General features: G+C 36.7%; 1 pseudogene; it reads right to left on the bottom strand.

Moving 5' to 3' along the window:
- Nucleotides 1–400: 400 nt before the first annotated feature.
- LOC114892103 overlaps nucleotides 401–15,793 on the bottom strand; it is a 63,555-nt pseudogene continuing 48,162 nt past the window's right edge.

The following is a 15,793-nucleotide window of genomic DNA, read 5'->3' as shown; positions in this document are numbered from 1 at the left end:
ACTACAGAACATAGAGGTTAAGTAAATGACACAGGCCCTACAGCCAGTAAATGCCAAGCCCAGGTTCGAACCCAGCTTATTTGAATCCATGGCTGAGTTAGTTCAAGAGCTCCGAGAAGCACACACCAAAATAAGATTAAAAGTGCAAAGATTTTATATAGGGAAATGCCTATGGAGGAATGGAGAAAAAGTCAGGAAAGGATGGGAGAGATGTCAGACCACTATACAGGTCACTCACTACAGAAGTAGAGAAGAGAGGAAATGGGTCACATGGAAGTGACTTAGACACAGGACAGTCCAAGGAAGGTTTGCCAGGACTGTCAGGGTCCTGAGGCCAAAGTTGCCATCAGAGGAGCCCCTGTCTCCTAAGACTGGGCCTCCTTTTGTCTCCCTGCTGTGTTCAGTCATTGACCAGAAGCAGCCAGTGGGAAGTGTGCATCAAAGCAAGCACAGATCTGGGTTTCAGATCACAGCATCTGCAGCCGTGGTTGCAGGCCTGTAGCTGCAGGTCTGCATAGCGCATGCTCAGGACCACCAACATATCCTTAAACACTGGGCTATACTGTCCACTAGTCTAAAGCAAAGGGGAAAGGTAGAAGAAAAACCAGAAAGAGCAGTCCTGCAGTTAAGTTCTAAGACTGAGTGTAGTAAAGAGAATGTAGTATGGTAGTAAATCCAGTATAAAACAGATTCTATAAATCCTTGCACATTTTTCCCAGTGAGAATTGGGATTCTAGAAGATTTCTCTTTGTAAGTCCATATAATTTATGAACAAAGGCAATATACAGTTGCTTGGATATATCTCAGACAGATCTGAAACGTGGACTCACAAGGGTTTGACACACCTGAGAAACTCTTCCTGGGAACCTGCCCACTAGGCCCTCAGGACAGTGCCGGGGATGCCCACAGTTACTGTATCTAGTAAGCAGTCAGGCACAGAGCCAGAGGCTCCCAAGCAGCTGGGAAAGGTAAGAAGGGTCTAAAAACCAGTAAAGGCAAATGGGTGTTGAAAAACCTGTTGGGATCTTCACCCCATCAGATGGCAATACCTATACAGGACAGTCTTTGGGGGCTTTGGAAGCCAGGAGAAGCTTGTTCCTCTAACAGGGAGATTGTTCTCCCATCTTTTGAATTTCACAACTATCTAAAAATAGTAAGCTGTATTCTTTGTGTACATATACAAATATTACATCTTTTAAATCAGTCTACTGGCATTTTCCGGTCAACTGCTTTCACCATGTGACAATTGAAATGTGAATGCTTATATGTATTTACCAGTTTAATTGAGATAAGAAAATTCAGAGGTTACACAACAAATGTCCATGTAGTTAGATACTTCAGAAGCCCCCATTTTCTTCTACCTGGCTTACTGTAACATTTACCAGTTATTCCTATCCCAGCCTCAGTCCCACTACAATCTATCCTAAACACTGTTGCCAGATGAATCTAAAGCAGCAACATACCATGAAAACTAAAAGCACAGGTGTTTGAATTTCAAGCTTTTTGATCACTTGTGTGACTAGGTAAGTCACAAAAATCTGACACTCAATTTCCTAATATATGAATTGCAAACAAGATGGTTCTTCCAGTTACCAGTTTAATGTCTCTCAGCTCAAAATTTACTTTTCATTGCCTGTTACTGGACCCTAATTGTTTCTCCTTTGCCGGTGGGCACGGTTAAACTTTAACAATAGAGGCACAAGAGGGACCCTAGAGATGGGCGGGGTTTCTCTTCCTGGTTCGGCTGTGCCTCTCCCCGCAGGTTCCTGCAGCACACACGGCTTGGATGCTCAGTTCCTGCTTTGCGTGGCAGCCTGATAGCACATTTTTGGCAAGCAGAACTCCGCATCTCTCCTTGGGCACTCACTTGAGCAGCTGTGCAGGGATTGCGATCATCCGCACTTCCCCGTGAACAGCTTTCCCCTTGGCTTTACCTGGAGTTCTGAAGCCCTTCCCTACACAGCTTCAGCATTACCCAGAAGAAGGGTTCTCAGTGAGACACCTCAACCAACTTTGCCATCCACTGTGCCATGGCGTGCCCTTTCCAACAACGTTTGGATCTCAGTCCCTTGGGAAGAAATCATCCAAGTTTGTCTCTCTCTTGGATGCTGGGTGTCAGCCCCAGCTAGGAGTAGAGGTTTCTTCCTATATTTGCTATTCTAAAATTCTTTCGTTTTCTTTTCCCCTTACTAGCCAATCCCATATTATAGTCAGTAACTCTTTATATTTAACTTTCCCTGTTTAAATTACTGTGTGATTTCTGTCTCCGAATTGGAACTTCATTAATACTACAGTATAAACCATTGCCATAGGAGTGTTAATTGCAATGAAAGATGGAAATCACAAAGCACAGTAACCTGGTAATGGCATAAGTGCTTAGTAGATTGTAAATGTTAACATTATTAATGGAATTTAACCCTGACAATAATTCCTAATCTGCCAAATTGGAGAACCCACCATTCAGCAAACATACTTGCATTTCTTATCTCTATGTCTTTGCTTATGCTGATACCTCTGCTTAGATTGCCTTTGAACCAATCCTTCAAGATTCAGAAACACTGGGAAAATAATAGAATTCTAGCCTACGGCTATTCAGCCCAAGCACAAGGGAAACTTGATTCCAGAGCAAATGCTCTTGGTGACAAAAAATTCATCTCAATCCAACACACATTGTTTTAGCATTTTCTGTATGCTAAGCATTATGCTCTTCATAACAGATACCAAAGACTAAGATAGCTTTCTGTCCTCAAGTCACTTACGTCCCATTAGTATATATAGAACTGATGACAAAGAGCTATACTATAATTCCAGTGGGGTTACAAATTAATTTACACTGCACTTAAATGCATGCAGAATATGTATCTTCTTTTATCTATTACTGATCCTACTTTCTAAGTAGTAGGATAAACACAAATATTAAATTTGCCCAACAACACACCCTCTTACTATGTACAAAAAAAAACTCGAAATAGCTTAAAGACTTAAACATAAGACATGACACCATAAAACTCCTAGAAGAGATCATAGGCAAAACGTTCTCTGACATAAATTGGACCAATGTTTTCTTAGGTCAGTGTCCCAAGGCAATAAAATAAAAACAAAAATAAACAAATGGGACCTAATCAAATTTAAAAGCTTTTGCACAGCAAAGGAAACTACGAGCAAAACAAAAAGACAACCCACAGGATGGGAGAAAATATTTGCAAACAGTACAACCAACAGGGCTTGATTTCTAAAATATACAAACAGCTCATACAACTAAACAACAAAAAACCAAACAACCCAATCCAAAAATGGGCAGAAGACCAGAAGAGACACTTCTCCAAGAAGAAATACCGATGGCCAATAGGCATAAAAAGATGCTCATCATAGCTAATCATTAGAGAAATGCAACTCAAAACTACAATAAGGTACAACCTCACACCATGTCAGAATGGCCATCATTAAAAAGTCTACAAATAAATTCTGGAGAGGGTGTAGAGAAAAGGGGACCCTCCTACACTGTTGGTGGGGGGAATGTAAGTCAGTGCAGCCACTGTGGAAAACAGTATGGAGGTTCCTCAGAAAACTAAAAATGGAATTACCATATGATCCAGCAATTCCACTCCTGGGCATATATTCAGACAAAACTATAATTCAAAAATACACATGCACCACTATGTTCATAGCAGCACTATTCACAACAGCCAAGACATGGAAACAACTTAAATGTCAATCAACAGATGAATGGATAAAGAAGATGTGGTACCTATATACAATGGAATACTACTCAGCCATTAAAAAGAACCATATAATGCCATTTGCAGCAACATGGATGCAACTAGAGTTTACCGAACTAAGTGAAGTCAGAAAGAGAAAGACAAATACCATATGATATCACTTATATGTGGAATCTAAAATATGACACAAAATGAACCTGTGTATAAACAGAAACAGAATCGTGGACATAGAGAACAGAATGGTGGTTGCTAAGGGAGTTGGGGGTGGAGGAGGGATGAAGTGGGAGGTTGAGGATAGCAGATGTAAGCTTTTATATATCAAATGGATAAACAAAAAGGTCCTAGTGTATAGCACAGAGAACTATATTCAATATCCTATGATAAACCACAATGGAAAAGGATATTTTAAAAAGAATGTGTATATATGTGTAACTGAATCACTTTGTTGTACAGCAGAAATTAACACATTGTAAATCAATTATACTTCAATTTTTTAAAAAATTTATAAATTTGCCCAACATAGTAAAATGTTTCTAACAGTCTCTTAATATGCAGCCTCTTGTCTGTCTAAATAATACTCCACATTCTATATTCACTCTACTCTGAGAGGGTGTCTAGGTTTGCTAAAGATAGCTTGACTTCACAGCATCAGCAGAAAGAAAACATCCTTGCCTTGTGCTGGCTGGGGTTTCTGAGGCATCACTGCCTGAGTTCCCATCCTTGGGCAACAGGATGGCTCCTGCTACTCACCGTCTGCCTGGAGTAGCTCGTGATTTTTTCTCTGTCAACCTGGTTGGGCCTCGGTGAGACCTTACATCTGACTGACTGGGCCTCACCTTGGGACTCCTGCTGGCGTTGTAAACATACTCCGATTCTTTTCTCTGTTTTGCACCATGGGGTCCTAGACTTGGTCTATGAGACAGCCTGTGCTGTGGGCACATCTTGACTCTGATCCACAGCATACACACAGGGGCTCTGTTACCTTCAGCATCCCCCCTGATGTGCGACAAGGAGGAGATGCTGGTGCCTCATAACCAAAGAGAACCCAGGGTAACTCATGAATGCTGGCTAGGTCATTATTGACTACAGTTCTCTACAGGACTGCTGGGGCCTATCCCAGACCACAGCGTGCTACCAGTTGTCCTTGCAAGAGTCCCAAATGGGAAGAGGAGTCAAAGTGGCTCCCACTTCAGTGTCCTGCTCTGACACCTGAAGTACCTTCTGTTCTAGGATTTTATTAGGACTCACACATCTCAACCAGATATCTCTTATCTCTGCTCCCTTTTGTCCACCTAATTCCCTGGGGCCAGGAGAAGCAGATTTTTTTCCTACTTCTCCTTCTTCTTTAACAGTGATTTCATCTATATTGTATTTTGCCTTTCTCAACTCATTTTTCATAGGAAAAGCCTATGGCAGCAGAGAAACTGGCTTCCCAATAAAGACATTTTAAAAGTTTGACCTATTACATCCCTTTTGTTTTTCAAGATAGTTCAATTATACAATTCCCTTCACAATATTCCCTGAAAACTATAAAAATTCTTGGTGCTCTTTGTTCTCCTTAGAGAAGATGTCATAAATGGCATCCAAATACTCTCTTCCTTCCTGAGGTTCTATGTCTTTGGTTCAACCACAGTCCAACATCTGGCACTAACTCATGATACTGCTCTGACTTTGTGTGTTGGCATGTGCAAAAGACATTTAACATGACATTTGAGCCAGAAATTGATTTCACAACCTGTGTTCCCCTCTTAATGTTCTGCTAGCAGCAGCATCTTCATTTCTCTGTCGGGACTACATGTACAGGCAGAAAACAGCTTGGACACAGAATCTAAAAGAAATGTGTTTCCAATAGTTAAAAATACTATAGCCCCACTTCAGAGATGTACAAATAAAGTGGTACTTGACTCCAACACAAGCCCCAGGAGAAGTCTCACCAAACTGCAGAATGATATGATCTAAAAGAACTCTGAAAGATCAAAAGGAGGTATTGAATTAACTTGGGAGGAAGGGGGACTGTCCTGAACTCATGTCTTGGTTATCTCTGTATTCCTCATAACACCTCACAGAGCTCCTCTTGCATTGTAGCAACAGTAAGTATTTCTTGAACTGAACTTAATGGAATTGATATGTCATGCTCAGTTTCATACTGAATAGGTAGAAATTAAAATCATTCACATTTCCCTTGGTGATATAAAGGCATCTGCCTCTGCAAAGAAACCTCATGAAATTTCAGGAAGAATGTGAAGTGTTTTGGAAAGCTGGGCTTATTTTTATTTCTACTAAAAATGAACGCACTTAAATCTAAAAGGTCTAAGTGGCTGCCACTATGTTTGGTTTCTACACCCCATTTCATAAACATTTGCATGAACTATTGCTTTTGTTTGCTTTCTGTTGAAGGGTGTCTGTGTTATTTCTCTGATTGGAAAAAGAGAAGAGAAGACATTGTTACATGTACAGTTCAAAACAGCCTTCTTCCCTGACTGATTCTGTAGTCAAAACAAGCATATCGCTGCAGGTGGTTGTGAATCTGAAACTCAGCTTAAGGGAGAGAAATCAATGATTCACTTTAAGGAAAAATAACTAGCTTTAGGCAAAAAAGTAAAATTCAGGACAATAAATGAAAGCAGTATATATCATGTTCTGAAATTGTTTCAGTGACTCAAAGAGCTGAGAAATTCAACACTGTTTCAGTCTTGCCTTTTTTTTTTTAAGAGTTATGGACACATTTATAAAGTCATCTACACTTTCATCTAAGCTTCCTTTGTCTGATGCAGTGTTGTAAACTTAGCAGAAAAGTGAAATAACCTTAGAAAAGCAATTTATTCAAAATTCTGTCATACTGATCAGAACAGACTTGTCTATATGGGAACCCAATAGGCATGATTTAAATATATCAGTTGCACACCACAGAGATAGACTGAGCTGATTAGAGAGATCCTAAAATGGTCTTTGGAATAATTTAATTCACATGTTCAGGTACAATTTTGAAATACATGAAAAGAAGTCAGTAGAACCATGTGTTTACTTTGGCATAGACTGCAGTCATGTCTGGCAATAAATGCAGAAGCACACACTGGTTTTCACGTGTGAAGAATATATTACAAATGGTATGAATTAGGTGTAAGAGAAGACAATATAGATTTGTCTCTTCATTTGGACTATCTTGAGTATGACAGTGCTGTAACTGGCAAAAATCCAAAATTAGGCAGAATTTCTTGATGAGGCTAAGGACAAAGGGGCACTCGTACATTGCTGGAGGGGCTGCAAAATGGTACAACCCTTATGGAAGGGAACTAGCCAATATCTAGCAAATCCATAAATGCTCTAACCTTCAGTATAGCAATCTCTCTCCTAGAAAACCACCCTAGGATACCATGGAAAAAATTAAAAAGATATACTCAAGTGTCTGTCAGTTAGACCATTATAGTTTACAATAACAAAAGACTGGAAATAACCATTAATAGAACTTGAAAAAAGTATTTCATATCCATACAATGAAATATACATTTCTGTAAAAGTAGTAAATAATAACTAGTATGTATAGCTATGGAGTGATCCCCAGTATATGTTCCTAAGTGAAAAAGCAATGAGAGAAAGTATTCTGTCACTTATCTAAAACTAGTATTGTTATATCTCCACTAGTACTACTATGTTTTTAAAATGAAAAACTCAAATATTTTAAAATCCATAAATTTAGAATAATTTTTTAAAAGAACCTCACTGATCACATATGGTAGATATTATAAAATTAACTCACTATTTTTAAAAACAGGATAAAGGAAAAATATTAAGCATTAATCTGGGTTTTGTATATGAACTGTACCTCAGAGTAACAAAATAGCTGGTAACGGAAATTTTCTCTTCATAAAGGTGTTGTAGCTAATAAGTAAAGAAAGATGAGTAGAATTAGAATATCATGATTTTGCAACCCTTGATGACATAATAATTTATATCTAGGAAAAGAGAGAAACCACACAATGGGTCCTTATTCATATAAATATTCAATATAACCTTTGAAGAAATCTTTAAAAATAAAGACCTCTACCTGATCAAGCCTTCAAGCCTTGAACAACCACTTTATAGAACATATAGAGACAGCATAATGTCTTATCACAAGAGGGATGCAATCAGACTGTGGAAAATTCTACCAAACAATCCTGTTATTTCAAGAACTGAATTGCAAAAATAAATAACATTTTTAAAAGGAGAAGGAAGAGGACTTTCCTGGTGGCACAGTGGCTGAGAGTCCACCTGCCGATGCAGGGGACACGGGTTCATGCCCCAGTCTGGGAAGATCCCACATGCCGCGGAGCGGCTGGACCCGTGAGCCATGGCCACTGAGGCTGTGCGTCTGGAGCCTGTGCTCCGCAACTGGAGAGGCCACAACAGTGAGAGGCCCGCGTACCGCAAAATAAATAAATAAATAAATAAATAAATAAATAAAATAAAATAAAAGGAGAAGGAAGAGAGCTTTAGGTTAAAATAGAAAAATTATGTGAACCAATTTCAGAGCATTGGCCTTATTTCAATCATAATTCAAACAAAGTGAAAAAAATGAGGCAGCAGAATTAGAGCCCTGTATATTTACTAATATTAAGGAATTATAGTTTTTAAATGTGATGGTAGTATTGTTGGTAATTTCATTAATAATTTTTGATTTTAGATGTAAGTAATATGAGTATTTTCTCTGAAACAAAACAGGGGGTGAGAGACAGTGGGAAGGAGTGCAGATAAATAACATTGGCCAAGAGTTGATAATTGTTTAAACTGAGTGATGGGCACATCAGAGCCCATTATACTAGTATGTCTAGTTTTGTATGTTTTTGAAAATTTAATAAGAGAAAAATTAATGTTGATACAAATGATTAACTCTGTGATCTGGACAAGTTAACAGTCTAGAACTTCCCTGAACAGCACCTGTGAGAGGAGGTATCGTTTTCACAGGGTGGTTACTTAGTAGGTAACCAGTTAATGCTGACTCTCTTTACATCTTAACAAGAGTCCACTAAACCCTTTGGCATCTGACATAAAACGATATACTTCTGCAGGTTAAGTAAAATGTCAACATTACCTGTTATATTAATAGAAAAACAGAAGCATGGAAACTTAAGCACATTTGTTGTGGTCACTTATGACAAAAGTCAACATTAAATCTCAAATCCAAGTATAATTTTATAATAAAAATTTTAAACACCACAGTTTACTTTAAAATTACCTAAACTTCAGAGTTTTGCTCTACTTCATGTAAAAACAAAACAAAGACAATAAATAAGCACCATGGGTAGTAATAGATTTACTTGATTCATTTAAGCGATATTATTTTAGAAAGTACATACTTGTACCTCTGAGATTTACCTGAGAGTTATTATACACACTAAAGCTGTATATGAGGCACAACCTTTTTTAAGCTTTACTCCTATAGGAGAAAAGGTACTGAATGCATCTTTAAAAACAATATGCATTTTAAAGTTAGTTCACTATACCAACTCTGGAGAAGTATAACCCTGGTTCCTATTTAAAGGGATTGGAACTGTCAGAAATAAACTTTTTTATGGGCATGGGGACAACAGCAAGGCAGGTTGTGGTTCACCATGTGACTTTTTCACAGTGGCTTATCATAATTACAGATGTAAAATGTGCTTGGTCAGTTAATTCCATAAAGTATTGGCAGAAATGCCAAAAAAATTCTTCCTGTCCCTCCCTCAAATGACCTGAGGCAGCATGATATTCTGTATTTTCCATCTATCATTTTGATAGACAGTCACAAATTTTGTTTTAAATGAATATCTTTTTAATTTCCTGCAAGCCACACACACACCCTACTCCATCCTCCAAGAAAAAAAGGAATCACCCTTCCAAGTATTTTTTTAAGGTAACAGAAAATAATAATAGCCAAAAAAATTATGCTTATTCCATTTGTACTGCCGAAACTACTTGGGAAATGGGCCATGTAGCAGTAATGGCATTTTGGTTTGCTACTTGTAGGATAATCTGAATTTTTGAGAATTCTTTGTTTTTCCCTCTTTGCACTCTTCACATGTCTCTACCATAGAAAGCAGTTGCTTCAGGTTGCCTAGTTTAGGAGAGAAATGGGATAGGCTATTTTTAGGGAGATTTGGCAGCCTATGGGAAAAAACAAGAGTAAGAAGCAGGTAGTAGATCTGAGCTGGGCAGGACAGGAGTCAAATTAAAAGTTGGAGTGTAACCAACTATACCCCAAATTTGTTGGTTCTCATTTCCAGACAAGTAAGAAGCAATACCTGTTAAAGTCCATCTAAGGCTAGAGCACGAAGCCAGTAACTAGACTGGGTGAAGAGGCATTTATGTGTGACATATCCAGTAACCTTTTTGCCTAAAACAGCTGGCAATGAGGAAGAGTTGTTACATTTGTGAAGTCAGGTCTATTATGGATTTTTTTCCAGTTTCCTTATTCCCAGTCTAAAGTTGAAAATGTAGTTCTTACCATAAAGAATGGAAAGAAGGAAGAATGGCAAGGAAGGAAGGAAGAAGGGGGGGGAGGGAGGGAGGGAGGGAGGGAGGGAGGAAAAAAACTGTAGAGAAATGTGAATGAATATAGACCCAGTCTTTATGGGAGAAATATGGAAACAAAGGCAGAAGAAAAATACATAATCCCAGATAGACCTATTAAACTTATAAACACTGGACTTACTACTGTATTAGGAGACACTGTGTTATGTGTTTAATATACATTGTATTTTTATTCTTCCCAGTAAGTTGGTGGATTAAGTCTTAATTTTATTCCCATGTTTTTGGGAACATGTAACAAATTCACAGTGATTCCAGAATTTAAAACAAAGCTGTCTGCCTCCCAAGCTGACCACTAAATCACTCATTATGGAATTTACTAAAGGCAGTCATTAATTCGTGATGTTTAAGATCTCTAATGATTTGACAAAAGTTTCTGTAAAGCCAAGAAAGCTACTAAATTTAACATAGAAATAATCATTATGAAATTACATATAAAAATGAGACATAAATTTGTTAAAATATTAAAAGTTGTTGCTGTGGGTGGTGATTTGAAGGCTGCTTTTTTTCTTCCTTGTTTATATTTTCCATCACTTTAAAAAATGTTCTACAATGACAAACCTTACTTTTATAATTAGGGAAAAAATGTGCAGTAATTGGTCCAATGCCTCCAAATTATATTCACTCAGACCAATATTAATTGATGCAACGCTACTTCTCAAAAACTTAAATTTATTAAAGCTCACTACTTATTTTATCCAAAGTCTAGTCAATTTCTCTTACAAGGCTTTTGGTTTAAATATTAAAAAAATTAATTCCCAAATCTATATTGTCCCTTCATCTCCTCAAAGAATCTCTTATTTTCTTCTGGAAATTTCCTATTCTTAAATTCAACATGTCTAAAATCTAAATTAACATTTTTTTAAAACCAATGTCATCATCTCTCTTGAGTTCCCCTTTAAAACATTAAAAAGCATTTTCCTAATGCTTTAGGCAAAACGCTTGGGACAACTTTAAAGGAACAACTTTATTCCTTACACTCTATCAGTCTCTACCTAATCCTTATGGAGGCTTCCTTTGAAATATTTGCCATCTGTATCCTTGCCTTTTCATTCTAAATGGTGCCATTCTGTTTCAGGTCCTTGTCAAGTTGGCCTCAGGTATGCACTAGACACATTTCCTACACAGTTCTCAAAATTATGTGAAAGCGCTGCCTTCACCATGTCATTCCTGTGCTTTCCAACGGTCAATACTCCTAAGTGCCTGTCAACTCCTCACCCAGGGTTTAAGCCCCACCTCCTGCCCCAACCTATTGTAATCAAGTTTTTGGTTTCAAATTCTACTACTTGTTTCCTTCATTCCAGCTGAACTCTGGTTTCCCATTCTCCATGCATTTTACACCGCTGTGGTCAGGTAAGTCCTATCTGTTCCTTACAGCCTAATTCACACTTCAGCTTCTCTAAGCTCCCACCAACACGAAACCTTCTTAGACACTATAGATAACAATGCTTCTTCAAAAGCAGTCTAAGCAACTGAAGAGGTTATTGTTCACAGTATCAAGATACAGGAAGAGGATATTGTTATTCCTTTTTAACATATGGAGAGGCTGAAACACACTAGATGATTTCAGCAAGCTACATAAAAGGCCAGGGTCTATATTGTAATAAAGAAATATATTGAAAAATACTAAACTAGTATGAGTGGCCTTTTTGTAACGGAGAAGTCAGACCCATCTTAGGAAATGTTTCATCAAGACATCTGTTTCAGATAAATATGTTCTTCTCAGCAAGGAAAGTGTTGAAATCCAAATGTTTCATCAAGGATTAATGAAAACAGTGGGTATTATTTTAAGTTCCTTTCTCCACAGGTTTAGCTTAAAGACACCATGAAAGATGACAGATAATCTATTTCAGAAACACATGTATCTCTAACACTTGCTCGTTTCAGTCACTGATTTGATATACTCCTCAGCACAAAGAATACAACAGAGGTGTAATATATAGGGGAGAAATAATTCATATGGTGGCTTTATGGAACACAGCTTGCATCAGAGGTAAAGATAGAAAACTAAGTCCAGTGGTCTCTAGCCTCTGCTTCTCTCCGTGGTCATGAACTTAAGTCAGAGTAGATGTATTTTTATTTTCACTCTTATTAATAAAATAACAAAGCTCAACCCTTATTTTATCTTTCATCTTCCATAGGAAAATGCTCACTCTTCTGTTTGTAGGCAAGTTATTTGTTATTCTTTGCCTCATTGATTCCAGCAATGAATTTCAGTTTAAATAGTTGGGGGTGTTGGTTAGGGTTCTAGGACCCTTAAGTCATCAGATACATTTTAGAAAATAGTGAATATTGAATTACTTTAGTAACTTTCATTTTCAAAATGTAACACCGTGCCATATTTTCCTGCTTTTTGCCTAATACCATCTTTTATTTTGTGGTTCTATTTTCTATTACAAAAATGAAGGCAGACAGAATTAGCATGAGTCAACAATAAAGAATTTCAAATCTTACCATTAAAATTATATACTTATTATCTCAGCAAGATTCCACATTATTTCCGAGGAAATATTTAGTCCTTTTTATAACATAAAATATTTCAGACTATGAATTTCTAAAAAAATTTAAAGAGAAGTTATCTCCCTTTGCCCCAGCTATCAAACCAAAGGTACATATTTCCCAATAAAGAAAGAATTTTTAAAAAAATGATATCAATAGTGAAATTGTTCTTATTAAAAAATATTGAAAAACAAAGTATTTAGGCACTACATAAAATCAGATATATATGTGATCATCTAATTTGAACACATTATTTTCTAATTTTTCAGGACAATTTTAACCATAAATGAAATATAAAACATTCAAAGTGTGTTTTGATATCTCTAGTCTTCATAAAATCCCTCAATAAGTTTATTCAATCTTACCTCATTTATTTAAAACAATTAAAATTATTTTGTTATTTAATTAAATAATTAACAATGGCCACACATAATAAGTCTGATGAAATAGTATACAACATATTTTAAGAACCTTTACTTTCCTGCCCACCATAAATGCACCTTCCAAGAAATTCTATTATCTGCAGGAGTAGAGCAAGGATCATTTGGTGGGCCTGAGGTCTCATTACCACAGTCAATACTTGGGTTGCCCTAATCAGCAGAATGTTGGAAGCTCACAGTACAGATGAGGTGGCCACAGAGGACAGAAGCATCTGGGAGCCAGGAAGGATGCACTGATGGCAGGTGTGCAGGGGGAAAGCTTTGGCAGAGACACAGGCATCCCCAGTGGCCTCACAAAGTGAGTACTTAGGTTTTAGACACACCTCCTATTTAAGGCTCTGATTATTTACCCTTGGGTCCTCTTCTTGTTTTCTTCATTTGGTTCATTTTCTGTCACTTTTCATGTTGGGATGCTTGGAAGTGTTTCTTGTGAAAGGTATTTGAAAAGTGTAAAAATTATATGTAGAAGACTTTCAGCTCCTCACAGGAAAAGTGCCATAAATCTAATATCAATACATAAATAATAAATCAACTCAACAGATGTTGACATTTTCTTGTCAGACAGTGACTTTAAACTCCTGATTCAGAATCTGTGACAGAATAAATTAACTAAAAGTGAATCTCAATTTGTCTACCTTACCCAAGGACAAAAGATAAAAAGCTTAGATTAAACAGAATTGCCTATATCCTACCAAACAAGATGGGACAAGAAGTATCATTCATATCTTCAAAGCAGACCTTGTAACAAAAAATAACACTCAGAACAGGACTTTTTTAAGTTAAATATACTGTTCATTAAATAGAAATTAATAAACCCAAACCATATGCTCTTAATTAGATTCTGAAAATAATTTAACACACCTTTTTTTTAAGGCACCAGACACTGAATATTAGCCAAGAAATATTAAAATCTAAGGAGCACTTGAGATCACCTTGAAATTTCATTCCTAAAAAAAAAGAAAATCACTGTTTTCTGGCATTATAAGCAGAATATTAGTCAAGAAGTAGACAATCTTTATGTCAAGAAATGGAACATAGCCCTCTGGAATTGTAAGTTCACTATCTACAGTTCTTGGAAAATTATTCTCATTGCCTATGTTTCTACTTTTAGCATTATACTGCAAATACTTATTATTTAAATGTATCTATCCCTAAAAACTCCACAACTTAGATTATTATAAATTTTAAATATCATCTATAGGAAAGACTTTGAATCCCTGCTACTCATAGTGTGATGCATGGACAGTAGCACAGGCATTACATTTGGAACCTATAAGATGCATAGAATTGACAGCCTCACCTCCCAGATCTACTGAGTCAAAATCTGAATTTTGACAGAAATCCCCAAGTGATATATATGCACATTACAACTTGAGAATCACTGATTTGGCCACTAGCACATAATTAGCCTTCTATGTCTATTAATAACCTTTTGGTGATTTCTTTTAATTATTTTTTACAAATCTAATCCAATCCCCCAAATATACTCACTTAAAAGAATTACATGGTGCCACTGAATGAATGGAAGGGACTGCTTTTGCAGGTTACATTTCATAGTAGAAAAATATATAAATTGAATGGAAGAAAATCTTAGAAAAACTATGAAATAGACCAAGTTTCCTTTCTGTGACCTAACACTATGCTCACAAATGAGAATTCCCTCACAAATGTCCATTTCCCTTTCAACCACAGTTTTCTCCCTATATTATTCTTCTATATTGTTTCTTCCTTTTCTTTGAGAGGATTACTTTTGCCAATATTTTGTCAAGCCTCTAAGTGTTTTAGTTTTTGCTTTGTTTTTGCATGCATTTAATATCTAAAACAAGGTTTCCTTTCTATTCTCTGGGGGTTTTGTTTTTATTACATATCTAAGTTGCACACACAAGACTCACAACAGATGTAAAGTGCTTAAAAATAACAATAGAAACATAAGCAGAATTGAGAGCCCAGAAATAAACCCATGCATATACTGTCAACTAATATTTAACAGGGGAGCCAAGAATACTCAATAGAGAAAAGACAGTCTCTTCAATAAATTGTGCTGGGGAAATGGTATACTCACATGTAAAAGAATGAAACTAGACCCCTATATTACACTATTCACAAAAATTAACCTTAAATGAATGAATGACTTAAAGGTAAGACGGGAAACCATAAAACTCCTAGAAGAAAACATAGGAGAAAAGCTCCTTGACATGGGTCATGGCAATGATGTTTTGGATACGACACCAAAAGCATATGCAACAAAAGCAAAAATAAGTGGGACTACATAGAACTAAAAAGTTTCCACATAGCAAAAGAAACGATCAACAAAATGAAAAGTTAACCTATGGAATGGAAAAAAATATTTACAAGCTATATACCTGATTAGGGGCTAATCTCCGAAATATATAAAGAATTCATATAACTCAATAGACCCCCCCCAAAAAAGTCCCAAATAATCCAATTAAAAATGGGAAAAGCACCTGAATAGACATTTTTCCAAAGAAGAATATAAATGACCAACAGGTACATGAAACGGTGTTCAACATCACTAATCATTAAAGAAATGCAGATCAAGACTACAATGCGATATCACTTCACACTTGT

Source organism: Monodon monoceros, unplaced genomic scaffold, assembly GCF_005190385.1.
Source record: "Monodon monoceros isolate NGI ecotype Baffin Bay Population unplaced genomic scaffold, NGI_Narwhal_1 Super_Scaffold_12, whole genome shotgun sequence".
NCBI lineage: Eukaryota > Metazoa > Chordata > Mammalia > Artiodactyla > Monodontidae > Monodon > Monodon monoceros.
Note: the sequence above shows the minus strand (reverse complement) of the source record. Positions and strands in the feature narration are given on the sequence as shown.